Consider the following 12,986-nt stretch of genomic DNA (forward strand, 5'->3'; position numbering starts at 1 on the left):
TGATCCAAGATTTTGTCAGTTAGATTGCAGTGGAAGAATACAGTTAAAATACAGATAGCAGAGGATGGTTTCGATCCATCGACCTCTGGGTTATGGGCCCAGCACGCTTCCGCTGCGCCACTCTGCTTTAAATCTCGCCATGTGGGTTTCGAACCCACAATCCCTGGCTTAGGAGGCCAGTGCCTTATCCATTAGGCCACTGGGGCTCCGATTGTGGGTTTTGAGAGTTCCTGTTTGCATCAGGGACTGTTGTTCCTAACATGTGGACTGACATACAATGAATGATATTCCGCTCCGCTACTCTGCTTTTCATCACCCCATATGGGACTCAGAAGTCTTTGTATGCACTGAGAGTATGGGGAACATGAGACCAATACATTGATGTCGCGAAGCAAAAACTATGCTCTAGTGCTCAGAAGCAAATGCATTGATGTATCGTACAATGCTATAGTGCTCAGAAGTTGTCGTCGCAAAGCAATAACAATGCTATAGTGCTCAGAGGTCTTTGTATGCAGCACTGACTGTTTTTCCCGACATCTGCAGTGTAGGCTGACATCCAATCAATGATTTGTCGAAACTATTGTCAAGCGAGCAAAATTCCCCTTTTAACACCCCATTACTAAGCCACTAGGGAGTCATTATCAAGTAGACTCATACTGATTTCAAATGACTCTGTTGATCACTCCGTTAACCCATTCAGGGTTGGTTTAATCCATGTCACTGTGTCAATTTGAATGCAGTGTACTAGTCTGAAATGCTGTTAGCAGAGGATGGTTTCGATCCATCGACCTCTGGGTTATGGGCCCAGCACGCTTCCGCTGCGCCACTCTGCTGTCTGTCTCTCCATGTGGGTTTCGAACCCACGATACCTGGCTTTCGAGGCCAGACAGCAAAGACAATCCACAGTGGGCAATAAACAGCATTGAGCAAACATGTCAAAGCAAAGCACTGCAAATATGGACAACATAAGACAAATGCATCAATGCATCAATGTTTCGTAGCAACAATGCTATGGTTCTCAGAAGTCTTCGTCGCAAAGCAATAACAATGCTGTGGTGCTCAAAAATCTTTGTATGCACCACTGACCACTCCGTGGATCACTCCGTTAACCCATTCAGAGTGACTACAGTTGTTGGTTTGATCCAAGATTTTGTCAGTTAGATTGCAGTGGAAGAATACAGTTAAAATACAGATAGCAGAGGATGGTTTCGATCCATCGACCTCTGGGTTATGGGCCCAGCACGCTTCCGCTGCGCCACTCTGCTTTAAATCACCCCAGATGGGACTCGAACCCACAATCCCTGGCTTAGGAGGCCAGTGCCTTATCCATTAGGCCACTGGGGCTCCGATTGTGGGTTTTGAGAGTTCCTGTTTGCATCAGGGACTGTTGTTCCTAACATGTGGACTGACATACAATGAATGATATTCCGCTCCGCTACTCTGCTTTTCATCACCCCATATGGGACTCAGAAGTCTTTGTATGCACTGAGAGTATGGGGAACATGAGACCAATACATTGATGTCGCGAAGCAAAAACTATGCTCTAGTGCTCAGAAGCAAATGCATTGATGTATCGTACAATGCTATAGTGCTCAGAAGTTGTCGTCGCAAAGCAATAACAATGCTATAGTGCTCAGAGGTCTTTGTATGCAGCACTGACTGTTTTTCCCGACATCTGCAGTGTAGGCTGACATCCAATCAATGATTTGTCGAAACTATTGTCAAGCGAGCAAAATTCCCCTTTTAACACCCCATTACTAAGCCACTAGGGAGTCATTATCAAGTAGACTCATACTGATTTCAAATGACTCTGTTGATCACTCCGTTAACCCATTCAGGGTTGGTTTAATCCATGTCACTGTGTCAATTTGAATGCAGTGTACTAGTCTGAAATGCTGTTAGCAGAGGATGGTTTCGATCCATCGACCTCTGGGTTATGGGCCCAGCACGCTTCCGCTGCGCCACTCTGCTGTCTGTCTCTCCATGTGGGTTTCGAACCCACTATACCTGGCTTTCGAGGCCAGACAGCAAAGACAATCCACAGTGGGCAATAAACAGCATTGAGCAAACATGTCAAAGCAAAGCACTGCAAATATGGACAACATAAGACAAATGCATCAATGCATCAATGTTTCGTAGCAACAATGCTATGGTTCTCAGAAGTCTTCGTCGCAAAGCAATAACAATGCTGTGGTGCTCAAAAATCTTTGTATGCACCACTGACCACTCCGTGGATCACTCCGTTAACCCATTCAGAGTGACTACAGTTGTTGGTTTGATCCAAGATTTTGTCAGTTAGATTGCAGTGGAAGAATACAGTTAAAATACAGATAGCAGAGGATGGTTTCGATCCATCGACCTCTGGGTTATGGGCCCAGCACGCTTCCGCTGCGCCACTCTGCTTTAAATCACCCCAGATGGAACTCGAACCCACAATCCCTGGCTTAGGAGGCCAGTGCCTTATCCATTAGGCCACTGGGGCTCCGATTGTGGGTTTTGAGAGTTCCTGTTTGCATCAGGGACTGTTGTTCCTAACATGTGGACTGACATACAATGAATGATATTCCGCTCCGCTACTCTGCTTTTCATCACCCCATATGGGACTCAGAAGTCTTTGTATGCACTGAGAGTATGGGGAACATGAGACCAATACATTGATGTCGCGAAGCAAAAACTATGCTCTAGTGCTCAGAAGCAAATGCATTGATGTATCGTACAATGCTATAGTGCTCAGAAGTTGTCGTCGCAAAGCAATAACAATGCTATAGTGCTCAGAGGTCTTTGTATGCAGCACTGACTGTTTTTCCCGACATCTGCAGTGTAGGCTGACATCCAATCAATGATTTGTCGAAACTATTGTCAAGCGAGCAAAATTCCCCTTTTAACACCCCATTACTAAGCCACTAGGGAGTCATTATCAAGTAGACTCATACTGATTTCAAATGACTCTGTTGATCACTCCGTTAACCCATTCAGGGTTGGTTTAATCCATGTCACTGTGTCAATTTGAATGCAGTGTACTAGTCTGAAATGCTGTTAGCAGAGGATGGTTTCGATCCATCGACCTCTGGGTTATGGGCCCAGCACGCTTCCGCTGCACCACTCTGCTGTCTGTCTCTCCATGTGGGTTTCGAACCCACTATACCTGGCTTTCGAGGCCAGACAGCAAAGACAATCCACAGTGGGCAATAAACAGCATTGAGCAAACATGTCAAAGCAAAGCACTGCAAATATGGACAACATAAGACAAATGCATCAATGCATCAATGTTTCGTAGCAACAATGCTATGGTTCTCAGAAGTCTTCGTCGCAAAGCAATAACAATGCTGTGGTGCTCAAAAATCTTTGTATGCACCACTGACCACTCCGTGGATCACTCCGTTAACCCATTCAGAGTGACTACAGTTGTTGGTTTGATCCAAGATTTTGTCAGTTAGATTGCAGTGGAAGACTACAGTTAAAATACAGTTAGCAGAGGATGGTTTCGATCCATCGACCTCTGGGTTATGGGCCCAGCACGCTTCCGCTGCGCCACTCTGCTGTCTGTCTCTCCATGTGGGTTTCGAACCCACGATACCTGGCTTTCGAGGCCAGACAGCAAAGACAATCCACAGTGGGCAATAAACAGCATTGAGCAAACATGTCAAAGCAAAGCACTGCAAATATGGACAACATAAGACAAATGCATCAATGCATCAATGTTTCGTAGCAACAATGCTATGGTTCTCAGAAGTCTTCGTCGCAAAGCAATAACAATGCTGTGGTGCTCAAAAATCTTTGTATGCACCACTGACCACTCCGTGGATCACTCCGTTAACCCATTCAGAGTGACTACAGTTGTTGGTTTGATCCAAGATTTTGTCAGTTAGATTGCAGTGGAAGAATACAGTTAAAATACAGATAGCAGAGGATGGTTTCGATCCATCGACCTCTGGGTTATGGGCCCAGCACGCTTCCGCTGCGCCACTCTGCTTTAAATCACCCCAGATGGGACTCGAACCCACAATCCCTGGCTTAGGAGGCCAGTGCCTTATCCATTAGGCCACTGGGGCTCCGATTGTGGGTTTTGAGAGTTCCTGTTTGCATCAGGGACTGTTGTTCCTAACATGTGGACTGACATACAATGAATGATATTCCGCTCCGCTACTCTGCTTTTCATCACCCCATATGGGACTCAGAAGTCTTTGTATGCACTGAGAGTATGGGGAACATGAGACCAATACATTGATGTCGCGAAGCAAAAACTATGCTCTAGTGCTCAGAAGCAAATGCATTGATGTATCGTACAATGCTATAGTGCTCAGAAGTTGTCGTCGCAAAGCAATAACAATGCTATAGTGCTCAGAGGTCTTTGTATGCAGCACTGACTGTTTTTCCCGACATCTGCAGTGTAGGCTGACATCCAATCAATGATTTGTCGAAACTATTGTCAAGCGAGCAAAATTCCCCTTTTAACACCCCATTACTAAGCCACTAGGGAGTCATTATCAAGTAGACTCATACTGATTTCAAATGACTCTGTTGATCACTCCGTTAACCCATTCAGGGTTGGTTTAATCCATGTCACTTTGTCAATTTGAATGCAGTGTACTAGTCTGAAATGCTGTTAGCAGAGGATGGTTTCGATCCATCGACCTCTGGGTTATGGGCCCAGCACGCTTCCGCTGCGCCACTCTGCTGTCTGTCTCTCCATGTGGGATTCGAACCCACGATACCTGGCTTTCGAGGCCAGACAGCAAAGACAATCCACAGTGGGCAATAAACAGCATTGAGCAAACATGTCAAAGCAAAGCACTGAAAATATGGACAACATAAGACAAATGCATCAATGTTTCGTAGCAACAATGCTATGGTTCTCAGAAGTCTTCGTCGCAAAGCAATAACAATGCTGTGGTGCTCAAAAATCTTTGTATGCACCACTGACCACTCCGTGGATCACTCCGTTAACTCATTCAGAGTGACTACAGCTGTTGGTTTGATCCAAGATTTTGTCAGTTAGATTGCAGTGGAAGACTACAGTTAAAATACAGTTAGCAGAGGATGGTTTCGATCCATCGACCTCTGGGTTATGGGCCCAGCACGCTTCCGCTGCGCCACTCTGCTGTCTGTCTCTCCATGTGGGTTTCGAACCCACGATACCTGGCTTTCGAGGCCAGACAGCAAAGACAATACACAGTGGGCAATAAACAGCATTGAGCAAACATGTCAAAGCAAAGCACTGCAAATATGGACAACATAAGACAAATGCATCAATGCATCAATGTTTCGTAGCAACAATGCTATGGTTCTCAGAAGTCTTCGTCGCAAAGCAATAACAATGCTGTGGTGCTCAAAAATCTTTGCATGCACCACTGACCACTCCGTGGATCACTCCGTTAACCCATTCAGAGTGACTACAGTTGTTGGTTTGATCCAAGATTTTGTCAGTTAGATTGCAGTGGAAGAATACAGTTAAAATACAGATAGCAGAGGATGGTTTCGATCCATCGACCTCTGGGTTATGGGCCCAGCACGCTTCCGCTGCGCCACTCTGCTGTCTGTCTCTCCATGTGGGTTTCGAACCCACGATACCTGGCTTTCGAGGCCAGACAGCAAAGACAATCCACAGTGGGCAATAAACAGCATTGAGCAAACATGTCAAAGCAAAGCACTGCAAATATGGACAACATAAGACAAATGCATCAATGTTTCGTAGCAACTACTCTGCTTTTCATCACCCCATATGGGACTCAGAAGTCTTTGTATGCACTGAGAGTATGGGGAACATGAGACCAATACATTGATGTCGCGAAGCAAAAACTATGCTCTAGTGCTCAGAAGCAAATGCATTGATGTATCGTACAATGCTATAGTGCTCAGAAGTTGTCGTCGCAAAGCAATAACAATGCTATAGTGCTCAGAGGTCTTTGTATGCAGCACTGACTGTTTTTCCCGACATCTGCAGTGTAGGCTGACATCCAATCAATGATTTGTCGAAACTATTGTCAAGCGAGCAAAATTCCCCTTTTAACACCCCATTACTAAGCCACTAGGGAGTCATTATCAAGTAGACTCATACTGATTTCAAATGACTCTGTTGATCACTCCGTTAACCCATTCAGGGTTGGTTTAATCCATGTCACTGTGTCAATTTGAATGCAGTGTACTAGTCTGAAATGCTGTTAGCAGAGGATGGTTTCGATCCATCGACCTCTGGGTTATGGGCCCAGCACGCTTCCGCTGCGCCACTCTGCTGTCTGTCTCTCCATGTGGGATTCGAACCCATGATACCTGGCTTTCGAGGCCAGACAGCAAAGACAATCCACAGTGGGCAATAAACAGCATTGAGCAAACATGTCAAAGCAAAGCACTGCAAATATGGACAACATAAGACAAATGCATCAATGTTTCGTAGCAACTACTCTGCTTTTCATCACCCCATATGGGACTCAGAAGTCTTTGTATGCACTGAGAGTATGGGGAACATGAGACCAATACATTGATGTCGCGAAGCAAAAACTATGCTCTAGTGCTCAGAAGCAAATGCATTGATGTATCGTACAATGCTATAGTGCTCAGAAGTTGTCGTCGCAAAGCAATAACAATGCTATAGTGCTCAGAGGTCTTTGTATGCAGCACTGACTGTTTTTCCCGACATCTGCAGTGTAGGCTGACATCCAATCAATGATTTGTCGAAACTATTGTCAAGCGAGCAAAATTCCCCTTTTAACACCCTATTACTAAGCCACTAGGGAGTCATTATCAAGTAGAGTCATACTGATTTCAAATGACTCTGTTGATCACTCCGTTAACCCATTCAGGGTTGGTTTAATCCATGTCACTGTGTCAATTTGAATGCAGTGTACTAGTCTGAAATGCTGTTAGCAGAGGATGGTTTCGATCCATCGACCTCTGGGTTATGGGCCCAGCACGCTTCCGCTGCGCCACTCTGCTGTCTGTCTCTCCATGTGGGATTCGAACCCATGATACCTGGCTTTCGAGGCCAGACAGCAAAGACAATCCACAGTGGGCAATAAACAGCATTGAGCAAACATGTCAAAGCAAAGCACTGAAAATATGGACAACATAAGACAAATGCATCAATGTTTCGTAGCAACAATGCTATGGTTCTCAGTAGTTTTCGTCGCAAAGCAATAACAATGCTGTGGTGCTCAAAAATCTTTGTATGAACCACTGACCACTCCGTGGATCACTCCGTTAACCCATTCAGAGTGACTACAGTTGTTGGTTTGATCCAAGATTTTGTCAGTTAGATTGCAGTGGAAGAATACAGTTAAAATACAGATAGCAGAGGATGGTTTCGATCCATCGACCTCTGGGTTATGGGCCCAGCACGCTTCGCTGCGCCACTCTGCTGTCTGTCTCTCCATGTGGGATTCGAACCCATGATACCTGGCTTTCGAGGCCAGACAGCAAAGACAATCCACAGTGGGCAATAAACAGCATTGAGCAAACATGTCAAAGCAAAGCACTGAAAATATGGACAACATAAGACAAATGCATCAATGTTTCGTAGCAACTACTCTGCTTTTCATCACCCCATATGGGACTCAGAAGTCTTTGTATGCACTGAGAGTATGGGGAACATGAGACCAATACATTGATGTCGCGAAGCAAAAACTATGCTCTAGTGCTCAGAAGCAAATGCATTGATGTATCGTACAATGCTATAGTGCTCAGAAGTTGTCGTCGCAAAGCAATAACAATGCTATAGTGCTCAGAGGTCTTTGTATGCAGCACTGACTGTTTTTCCCGACATCTGCAGTGTAGGCTGACATCCAATCAATGATTTGTCGAAACTATTGTCAAGCGAGCAAAATTCCCCTTTTAACACCCCATTACTAAGCCACTAGGGAGTCATTATCAAGTAGACTCATACTGTTTTCAAATGACTCTGTTGATCACTCCGTTAACCCATTCAGGGTTGGTTTAATCCATGTCACTTTGTCAATTTGAATGCAGTGTACTAGTCTGAAATGCTGTTAGCAGAGGATGGTTTCGATCCATCGACCTCTGGGTTATGGGCCCAGCACGCTTCCGCTGTGCCACTCTGCTGTCTGTCTCTCAATGTGGGATTCGAACCCATGATACCTGGCTTTCGAGGCCAGACAGCAAAGACAATCCACAGTGGGCAATAAACAGCATTGAGCAAACATGTCAAAGCAAAGCACTGAAAATATGGACAACATAAGACAAATGCATCAATGTTTCGTAGCAACAATGATATGGTTCTCAGAAGTCTTCGTCGCAAAGCAATAACAATGCTGTGGTGCTCAAAAATCTTTGTATGCACCACTGACCACTCCGTGGATCACTTCGTTAACCCATTCAGAGTGACTACAGTTGTTGGTTTGATCCAAGATTTTGTCAGTTAGATTGCAGTGGAAGAATACAGTTAAAATACAGATAGCAGAGGATGGTTTCGATCCATCGACCTCTGGGTTATGGGCCCAGCACGCTTCCGCTGCGCCACTGCTTTAAATCACCCCAGATGGGACTCGAACCCACAATCCCTGGCTTAGGAGGCCAGTGCCTTATCCATTAGGCCACTGGGGCTCCGATTGTGGGTTTTGAGAGTTCCTGTTTGCATCAGGGACTGTTGTTCCTAACATGTGGACTGACATACAATGAATGATATTCCGCTCCGCTACTCTGCTTTTCATCACCCCATATGGGACTCAGAAGTCTTTGTATGCACTGAGAGTATGGGGAACATGACACCAATACATTGATGTCGCGAAGCAAAAACTATGCTCTAGTGCTCAGAAGCAAATGCATTGATGTATCGTACAATGCTATAGTGCTCAGAAGTTGTCGTCGCAAAGCAATAACAATGCTGTGGTGCTCAAAAATCTTTGTATGCACCACTGACCACTCCGTGGATCACTCCGTTAACCCATTCAGAGTGACTACAGTTGTTGGTTTGATCCAAGATTTTGTCAGTTAGATTGCAGTGGAAGAATACAGTTAAAATACAGATAGCAGAGGATGGTTTCGATCCATCGACCTCTGGGTTATGGGCCCAGCACGCTTCCGCTGCGCCACTCTGCTTTAAATCACCCCAGATGGGACTCGAACCCACAATCCCTGGCTTAGGAGGCCAGTGCCTTATCCATTAGGCCACTGGGGCTCCGATTGTGGGTTTTGAGAGTTCCTGTTTGCATCAGGGACTGTTGTTCCTAACATGTGGACTGACATACAATGAATGATATTCCGCTCCGCTACTCTGCTTTTCATCACCCCATATGGGACTCAGAAGTCTTTGTATGCACTGAGAGTATGGGGAACATGACACCAATACATTGATGTCGCGAAGCAAAAACTATGCTCTAGTGCTCAGAAGCAAATGCATTGATGTATCGTACAATGCTATAGTGCTCAGAAGTTGTCGTCGCAAAGCAATAACAATGCTATAGTGCTCAGAGGTCTTTGTATGCAGCACTGACTGTTTTTCCCGACATCTGCAGTGTAGGCTGACATCCAATCAATGATTTGTCGAAACTATTGTCAAGCGAGCAAAATTCCCCTTTTAACACCCCATTACTAAGCCACTAGGGAGTCATTATCAAGTAGACTCATACTGATTTCAAATGACTCTGTTGATCACTCCGTTAACCCATTCAGGGTTGGTTTAATCCATGTCACTGTGTCAATTTGAATGCAGTGTACTAGTCTGAAATGCTGTTAGCAGAGGATGGTTTCGATCCATCGACCTCTGGGTTATGGGCCCAGCACGCTTCCACTGCGCCACTCTGCTGTCTGTCTCTCCATGTGGGATTCGAACCCATGATACCTGGCTTTCGAGGCCAGACAGCAAAGACAATCCACAGTGGGCAATAAACAGCATTGAGCAAACATGTCAAAGCAAAGCACTGAAAATATGGACAACATAAGACAAATGCATCAATGTTTCGTAGCAACAATGCTATGGTTCTCAGAAGTCTTCGTCGCAAAGCAATAACAATGCTGTGGTGCTCAAAAATCTTTGTATGCACCACTGACCACTCCGTGGATCACTCCGTTAACTCATTCAGAGTGACTACAGCTGTTGGTTTGATCCAAGATTTTGTCAGTTAGATTGCAGTGGAAGACTACAGTTAAAATACAGTTAGCAGAGGATGGTTTCGATCCATCGACCTCTGGGTTATGGGCCCAGCACGCTTCCGCTGCGCCACTCTGCTGTCTGTCTCTCCATGTGGGTTTCGAACCCACGATACCTGGCTTTCGAGGCCAGACAGCAAAGACAATCCACAGTGGGCAATAAACAGCATTGAGCAAACATGTCAAAGCAAAGCACTGAAAATATGGACAACATAAGACAAATGCATCAATGTTTCGTAGCAACTACTCTGCTTTTCATCACCCCATATGGGACTCAGAAGTCTTTGTATGCACTGAGAGTATGGGGAACATGAGACCAATACATTGATGTCGCGAAGCAAAAACTATGCTCTAGTGCTCAGAAGCAAATGCATTGATGTATCGTACAATGCTATAGTGCTCAGAAGTTGTCGTCGCAAAGCAATAACAATGCTATAGTGCTCAGAGGTCTTTGTATGCAGCACTGACTGTTTTTCCCGACATCTGCAGTGTAGGCTGACATCCAATCAATGATTTGTCGAAACTATTGTCAAGCGAGCAAAATTCCCCTTTTAACACCCCATTACTAAGCCACTAGGGAGTCATTATCAAGTAGACTCATACTGATTTCAAATGACTCTGTTGATCACTCCGTTAACCCATTCAGGGTTGGTTTAATCCATGTCACTGTGTCAATTTGAATGCAGTGTACTAGTCTGAAATGCTGTTAGCAGAGGATGGTTTCGATCCATCGACCTCTGGGTTATGGGCCCAGCACGCTTCCGCTGCGCCACTCTGCTGTCTGTCTCTCCATGTGGGATTCGAACCCATGATACCTGGCTTTCGAGGCCAGACAGCAAAGACAATCCACAGTGGGCAATAAACAGCATTGAGCAAACATGTCAAAGCAAAGCACTGAAAATATGGACAACATAAGACAAATGCATCAATGTTTCGTAGCAACAATGCTATGGTTCTCAGAAGTCTTCGTCGCAAAGCAATAACAATGCTGTGGTGCTCAAAAATCTTTGTATGCACCACTGACCACTCCGTGGATCACTCCGTTAACTCATTCAGAGTGACTACAGCTGTTGGTTTGATCCAAGATTTTGTCAGTTAGATTGCAGTGGAAGACTACAGTTAAAATACAGTTAGCAGAGGATGGTTTCGATCCATCGACCTCTGGGTTATGGGCCCAGCACGCTTCCGCTGCGCCACTCTGCTGTCTGTCTCTCCATGTGGGTTTCGAACCCACGATACCTGGCTTTCGAGGCCAGACAGCAAAGACAATCCACAGTGGGCAATAAACAGCATTGAGCAAACATGTCAAAGCAAAGCACTGCAAATATGGACAACATAAGACAAATGCATCAATGCATCAATGTTTCGTAGCAACAATGCTATGGTTCTCAGAAGTCTTCGTCGCAAAGCAATAACAATGCTGTGGTGCTCAAAAATCTTTGTATGCACCACTGACCACTCCGTGGATCACTCCGTTAACCCATTCAGAGTGACTACAGTTGTTGGTTTGATCCAAGATTTTGTCAGTTAGATTGCAGTGGAAGAATACAGTTAAAATACAGATAGCAGAGGATGGTTTCAATCCATCGACCTCTGGGTTATGGGCCCAGCACGCTTCCGCTGCGCCACTCTGCTTTAAATCACCCCAGATGGGACTCGAACCCACAATCCCTGGCTTAGGAGGCCAGTGCCTTATCCATTAGGCCACTGGGGCTCCGATTGTGGGTTTTGAGAGTTCCTGTTTGCATCAGGGACTGTTGTTCCTAACATGTGGACTGACATACAATGAATGATATTCCGCTCCGCTACTCTGCTTTTCATCACCCCATATGGGACTCAGAAGTCTTTGTATGCACTGAGAGTATGGGGAACATGAGACCAATACATTGATGTCGCGAAGCAAAAACTATGCTCTAGTGCTCAGAAGCAAATGCATTGATGTATCGTACAATGCTATAGTGCTCAGAAGTTGTCGTCGCAAAGCAATAACAATGCTATAGTGCTCAGAGGTCTTTGTATGCAGCACTGACTGTTTTTCCCGACATCTGCAGTGTAGGCTGACATCCAATCAATGATTTGTCAAAACTATTGTCAAGCGAGCAAAATTCCCCTTTTAACACCCCATTACTAAGCCACTAGGGAGTCATTATCAAGTAGACTCATACTGATTTCAAATGACTCTGTTGATCACTCCGTTAACCCATTCAGGGTTGGTTTAATCCATGTCACTGTGTCAATTTGAATGCAGTGTACTAGTCTGAAATGCTGTTAGCAGAGGATGGTTTCGATCCATCGACCTCTGGGTTATGGGCCCAGCACGCTTCCGCTGCGCCACTCTGCTGTCTGTCTCTCCATGTGGGATTCGAACCCATGATACCTGGCTTTCGAGGCCAGACAGCAAAGACAATCCACAGTGGGCAATAAACAGCATTGAGCAAACATGTCAAAGCAAAGCACTGAAAATATGGACAACATAAGACAAATGCATCAATGTTTCGTAGCAACAATGCTATGGTTCTCAGTAGTTTTCGTCGCAAAGCAATAACAATGCTGTGGTGCTCAAAAATCTTTGTATGAACCACTGACCACTCCGTGGATCACTCCGTTAACCCATTCAGAGTGACTACAGTTGTTGGTTTGATCCAAGATTTTGTCAGTTAGATTGCAGTGGAAGAATACAGTTAAAATACAGATAGCAGAGGATGGTTTCGATCCATCGACCTCTGGGTTATGGGCCCAGCACGCTTCCGCTGCGCCACTCTGCTGTCTGTCTCTCCATGTGGGATTCGAACCCATGATACCTGGCTTTCGAGGCCAGACAGCAAAGACAATCCACAGTGGGCAATAAACAGCATTGAGCAAACATGTCAAAGCAAAGCACTGAA

The 12,986-nt window shown here is 45.2% G+C and overlaps 1 protein-coding gene and 25 non-coding genes across 26 annotated transcripts in view; 1 reads left to right on the forward strand and 25 right to left on the reverse strand.

The window, feature by feature from the left end:
- Positions 1–12,986, forward strand: part of sema3h (sema domain, immunoglobulin domain (Ig), short basic domain, secreted, (semaphorin) 3H) — a 114,074-nt gene that overhangs the window by 42,906 nt on the left and 58,182 nt on the right. The gene's annotated exons all lie outside the window — the stretch shown is intronic.
- trnam-cau (transfer RNA methionine (anticodon CAU)) lies at positions 56–127 on the reverse strand. The gene has a single exon. It is a non-coding gene; the product is annotated as a tRNA-Met (tRNA).
- On the reverse strand, positions 762–833 carry trnam-cau (transfer RNA methionine (anticodon CAU)). The gene has a single exon. It is a non-coding gene; the product is annotated as a tRNA-Met (tRNA).
- Positions 1,194–1,265, reverse strand: trnam-cau (transfer RNA methionine (anticodon CAU)). The gene has a single exon. It is a non-coding gene; the product is annotated as a tRNA-Met (tRNA).
- trnar-ccu (transfer RNA arginine (anticodon CCU)) lies at positions 1,272–1,344 on the reverse strand. The gene has a single exon. It is a non-coding gene; the product is annotated as a tRNA-Arg (tRNA).
- Positions 1,900–1,971, reverse strand: trnam-cau (transfer RNA methionine (anticodon CAU)). Its single transcript has one exon. It is a non-coding gene; the product is annotated as a tRNA-Met (tRNA).
- On the reverse strand, positions 2,332–2,403 carry trnam-cau (transfer RNA methionine (anticodon CAU)). Its single transcript has one exon. It is a non-coding gene; the product is annotated as a tRNA-Met (tRNA).
- trnar-ccu (transfer RNA arginine (anticodon CCU)) lies at positions 2,410–2,482 on the reverse strand. Its single transcript has one exon. It is a non-coding gene; the product is annotated as a tRNA-Arg (tRNA).
- trnam-cau (transfer RNA methionine (anticodon CAU)) lies at positions 3,470–3,541 on the reverse strand. The gene has a single exon. It is a non-coding gene; the product is annotated as a tRNA-Met (tRNA).
- On the reverse strand, positions 3,902–3,973 carry trnam-cau (transfer RNA methionine (anticodon CAU)). The gene has a single exon. It is a non-coding gene; the product is annotated as a tRNA-Met (tRNA).
- Positions 3,980–4,052, reverse strand: trnar-ccu (transfer RNA arginine (anticodon CCU)). The gene has a single exon. It is a non-coding gene; the product is annotated as a tRNA-Arg (tRNA).
- On the reverse strand, positions 4,608–4,679 carry trnam-cau (transfer RNA methionine (anticodon CAU)). The gene has a single exon. It is a non-coding gene; the product is annotated as a tRNA-Met (tRNA).
- Positions 5,032–5,103, reverse strand: trnam-cau (transfer RNA methionine (anticodon CAU)). The gene has a single exon. It is a non-coding gene; the product is annotated as a tRNA-Met (tRNA).
- On the reverse strand, positions 5,464–5,535 carry trnam-cau (transfer RNA methionine (anticodon CAU)). Its single transcript has one exon. It is a non-coding gene; the product is annotated as a tRNA-Met (tRNA).
- On the reverse strand, positions 6,163–6,234 carry trnam-cau (transfer RNA methionine (anticodon CAU)). The gene has a single exon. It is a non-coding gene; the product is annotated as a tRNA-Met (tRNA).
- On the reverse strand, positions 6,862–6,933 carry trnam-cau (transfer RNA methionine (anticodon CAU)). Its single transcript has one exon. It is a non-coding gene; the product is annotated as a tRNA-Met (tRNA).
- On the reverse strand, positions 8,484–8,556 carry trnar-ccu (transfer RNA arginine (anticodon CCU)). Its single transcript has one exon. It is a non-coding gene; the product is annotated as a tRNA-Arg (tRNA).
- Positions 8,980–9,051, reverse strand: trnam-cau (transfer RNA methionine (anticodon CAU)). The gene has a single exon. It is a non-coding gene; the product is annotated as a tRNA-Met (tRNA).
- Positions 9,058–9,130, reverse strand: trnar-ccu (transfer RNA arginine (anticodon CCU)). Its single transcript has one exon. It is a non-coding gene; the product is annotated as a tRNA-Arg (tRNA).
- trnam-cau (transfer RNA methionine (anticodon CAU)) lies at positions 9,686–9,757 on the reverse strand. Its single transcript has one exon. It is a non-coding gene; the product is annotated as a tRNA-Met (tRNA).
- trnam-cau (transfer RNA methionine (anticodon CAU)) lies at positions 10,110–10,181 on the reverse strand. The gene has a single exon. It is a non-coding gene; the product is annotated as a tRNA-Met (tRNA).
- trnam-cau (transfer RNA methionine (anticodon CAU)) lies at positions 10,809–10,880 on the reverse strand. The gene has a single exon. It is a non-coding gene; the product is annotated as a tRNA-Met (tRNA).
- On the reverse strand, positions 11,233–11,304 carry trnam-cau (transfer RNA methionine (anticodon CAU)). The gene has a single exon. It is a non-coding gene; the product is annotated as a tRNA-Met (tRNA).
- trnar-ccu (transfer RNA arginine (anticodon CCU)) lies at positions 11,743–11,815 on the reverse strand. The gene has a single exon. It is a non-coding gene; the product is annotated as a tRNA-Arg (tRNA).
- On the reverse strand, positions 12,371–12,442 carry trnam-cau (transfer RNA methionine (anticodon CAU)). The gene has a single exon. It is a non-coding gene; the product is annotated as a tRNA-Met (tRNA).
- trnam-cau (transfer RNA methionine (anticodon CAU)) lies at positions 12,795–12,866 on the reverse strand. Its single transcript has one exon. It is a non-coding gene; the product is annotated as a tRNA-Met (tRNA).

The sequence above is a fragment of the Anarhichas minor genome, unplaced genomic scaffold, assembly GCF_050575085.1.
Source record: "Anarhichas minor isolate MPS153535 unplaced genomic scaffold, ASM5057508v1 ptg000003l, whole genome shotgun sequence".
Taxonomy (NCBI): Eukaryota; Metazoa; Chordata; class Actinopteri; order Perciformes; family Anarhichadidae; genus Anarhichas; species Anarhichas minor.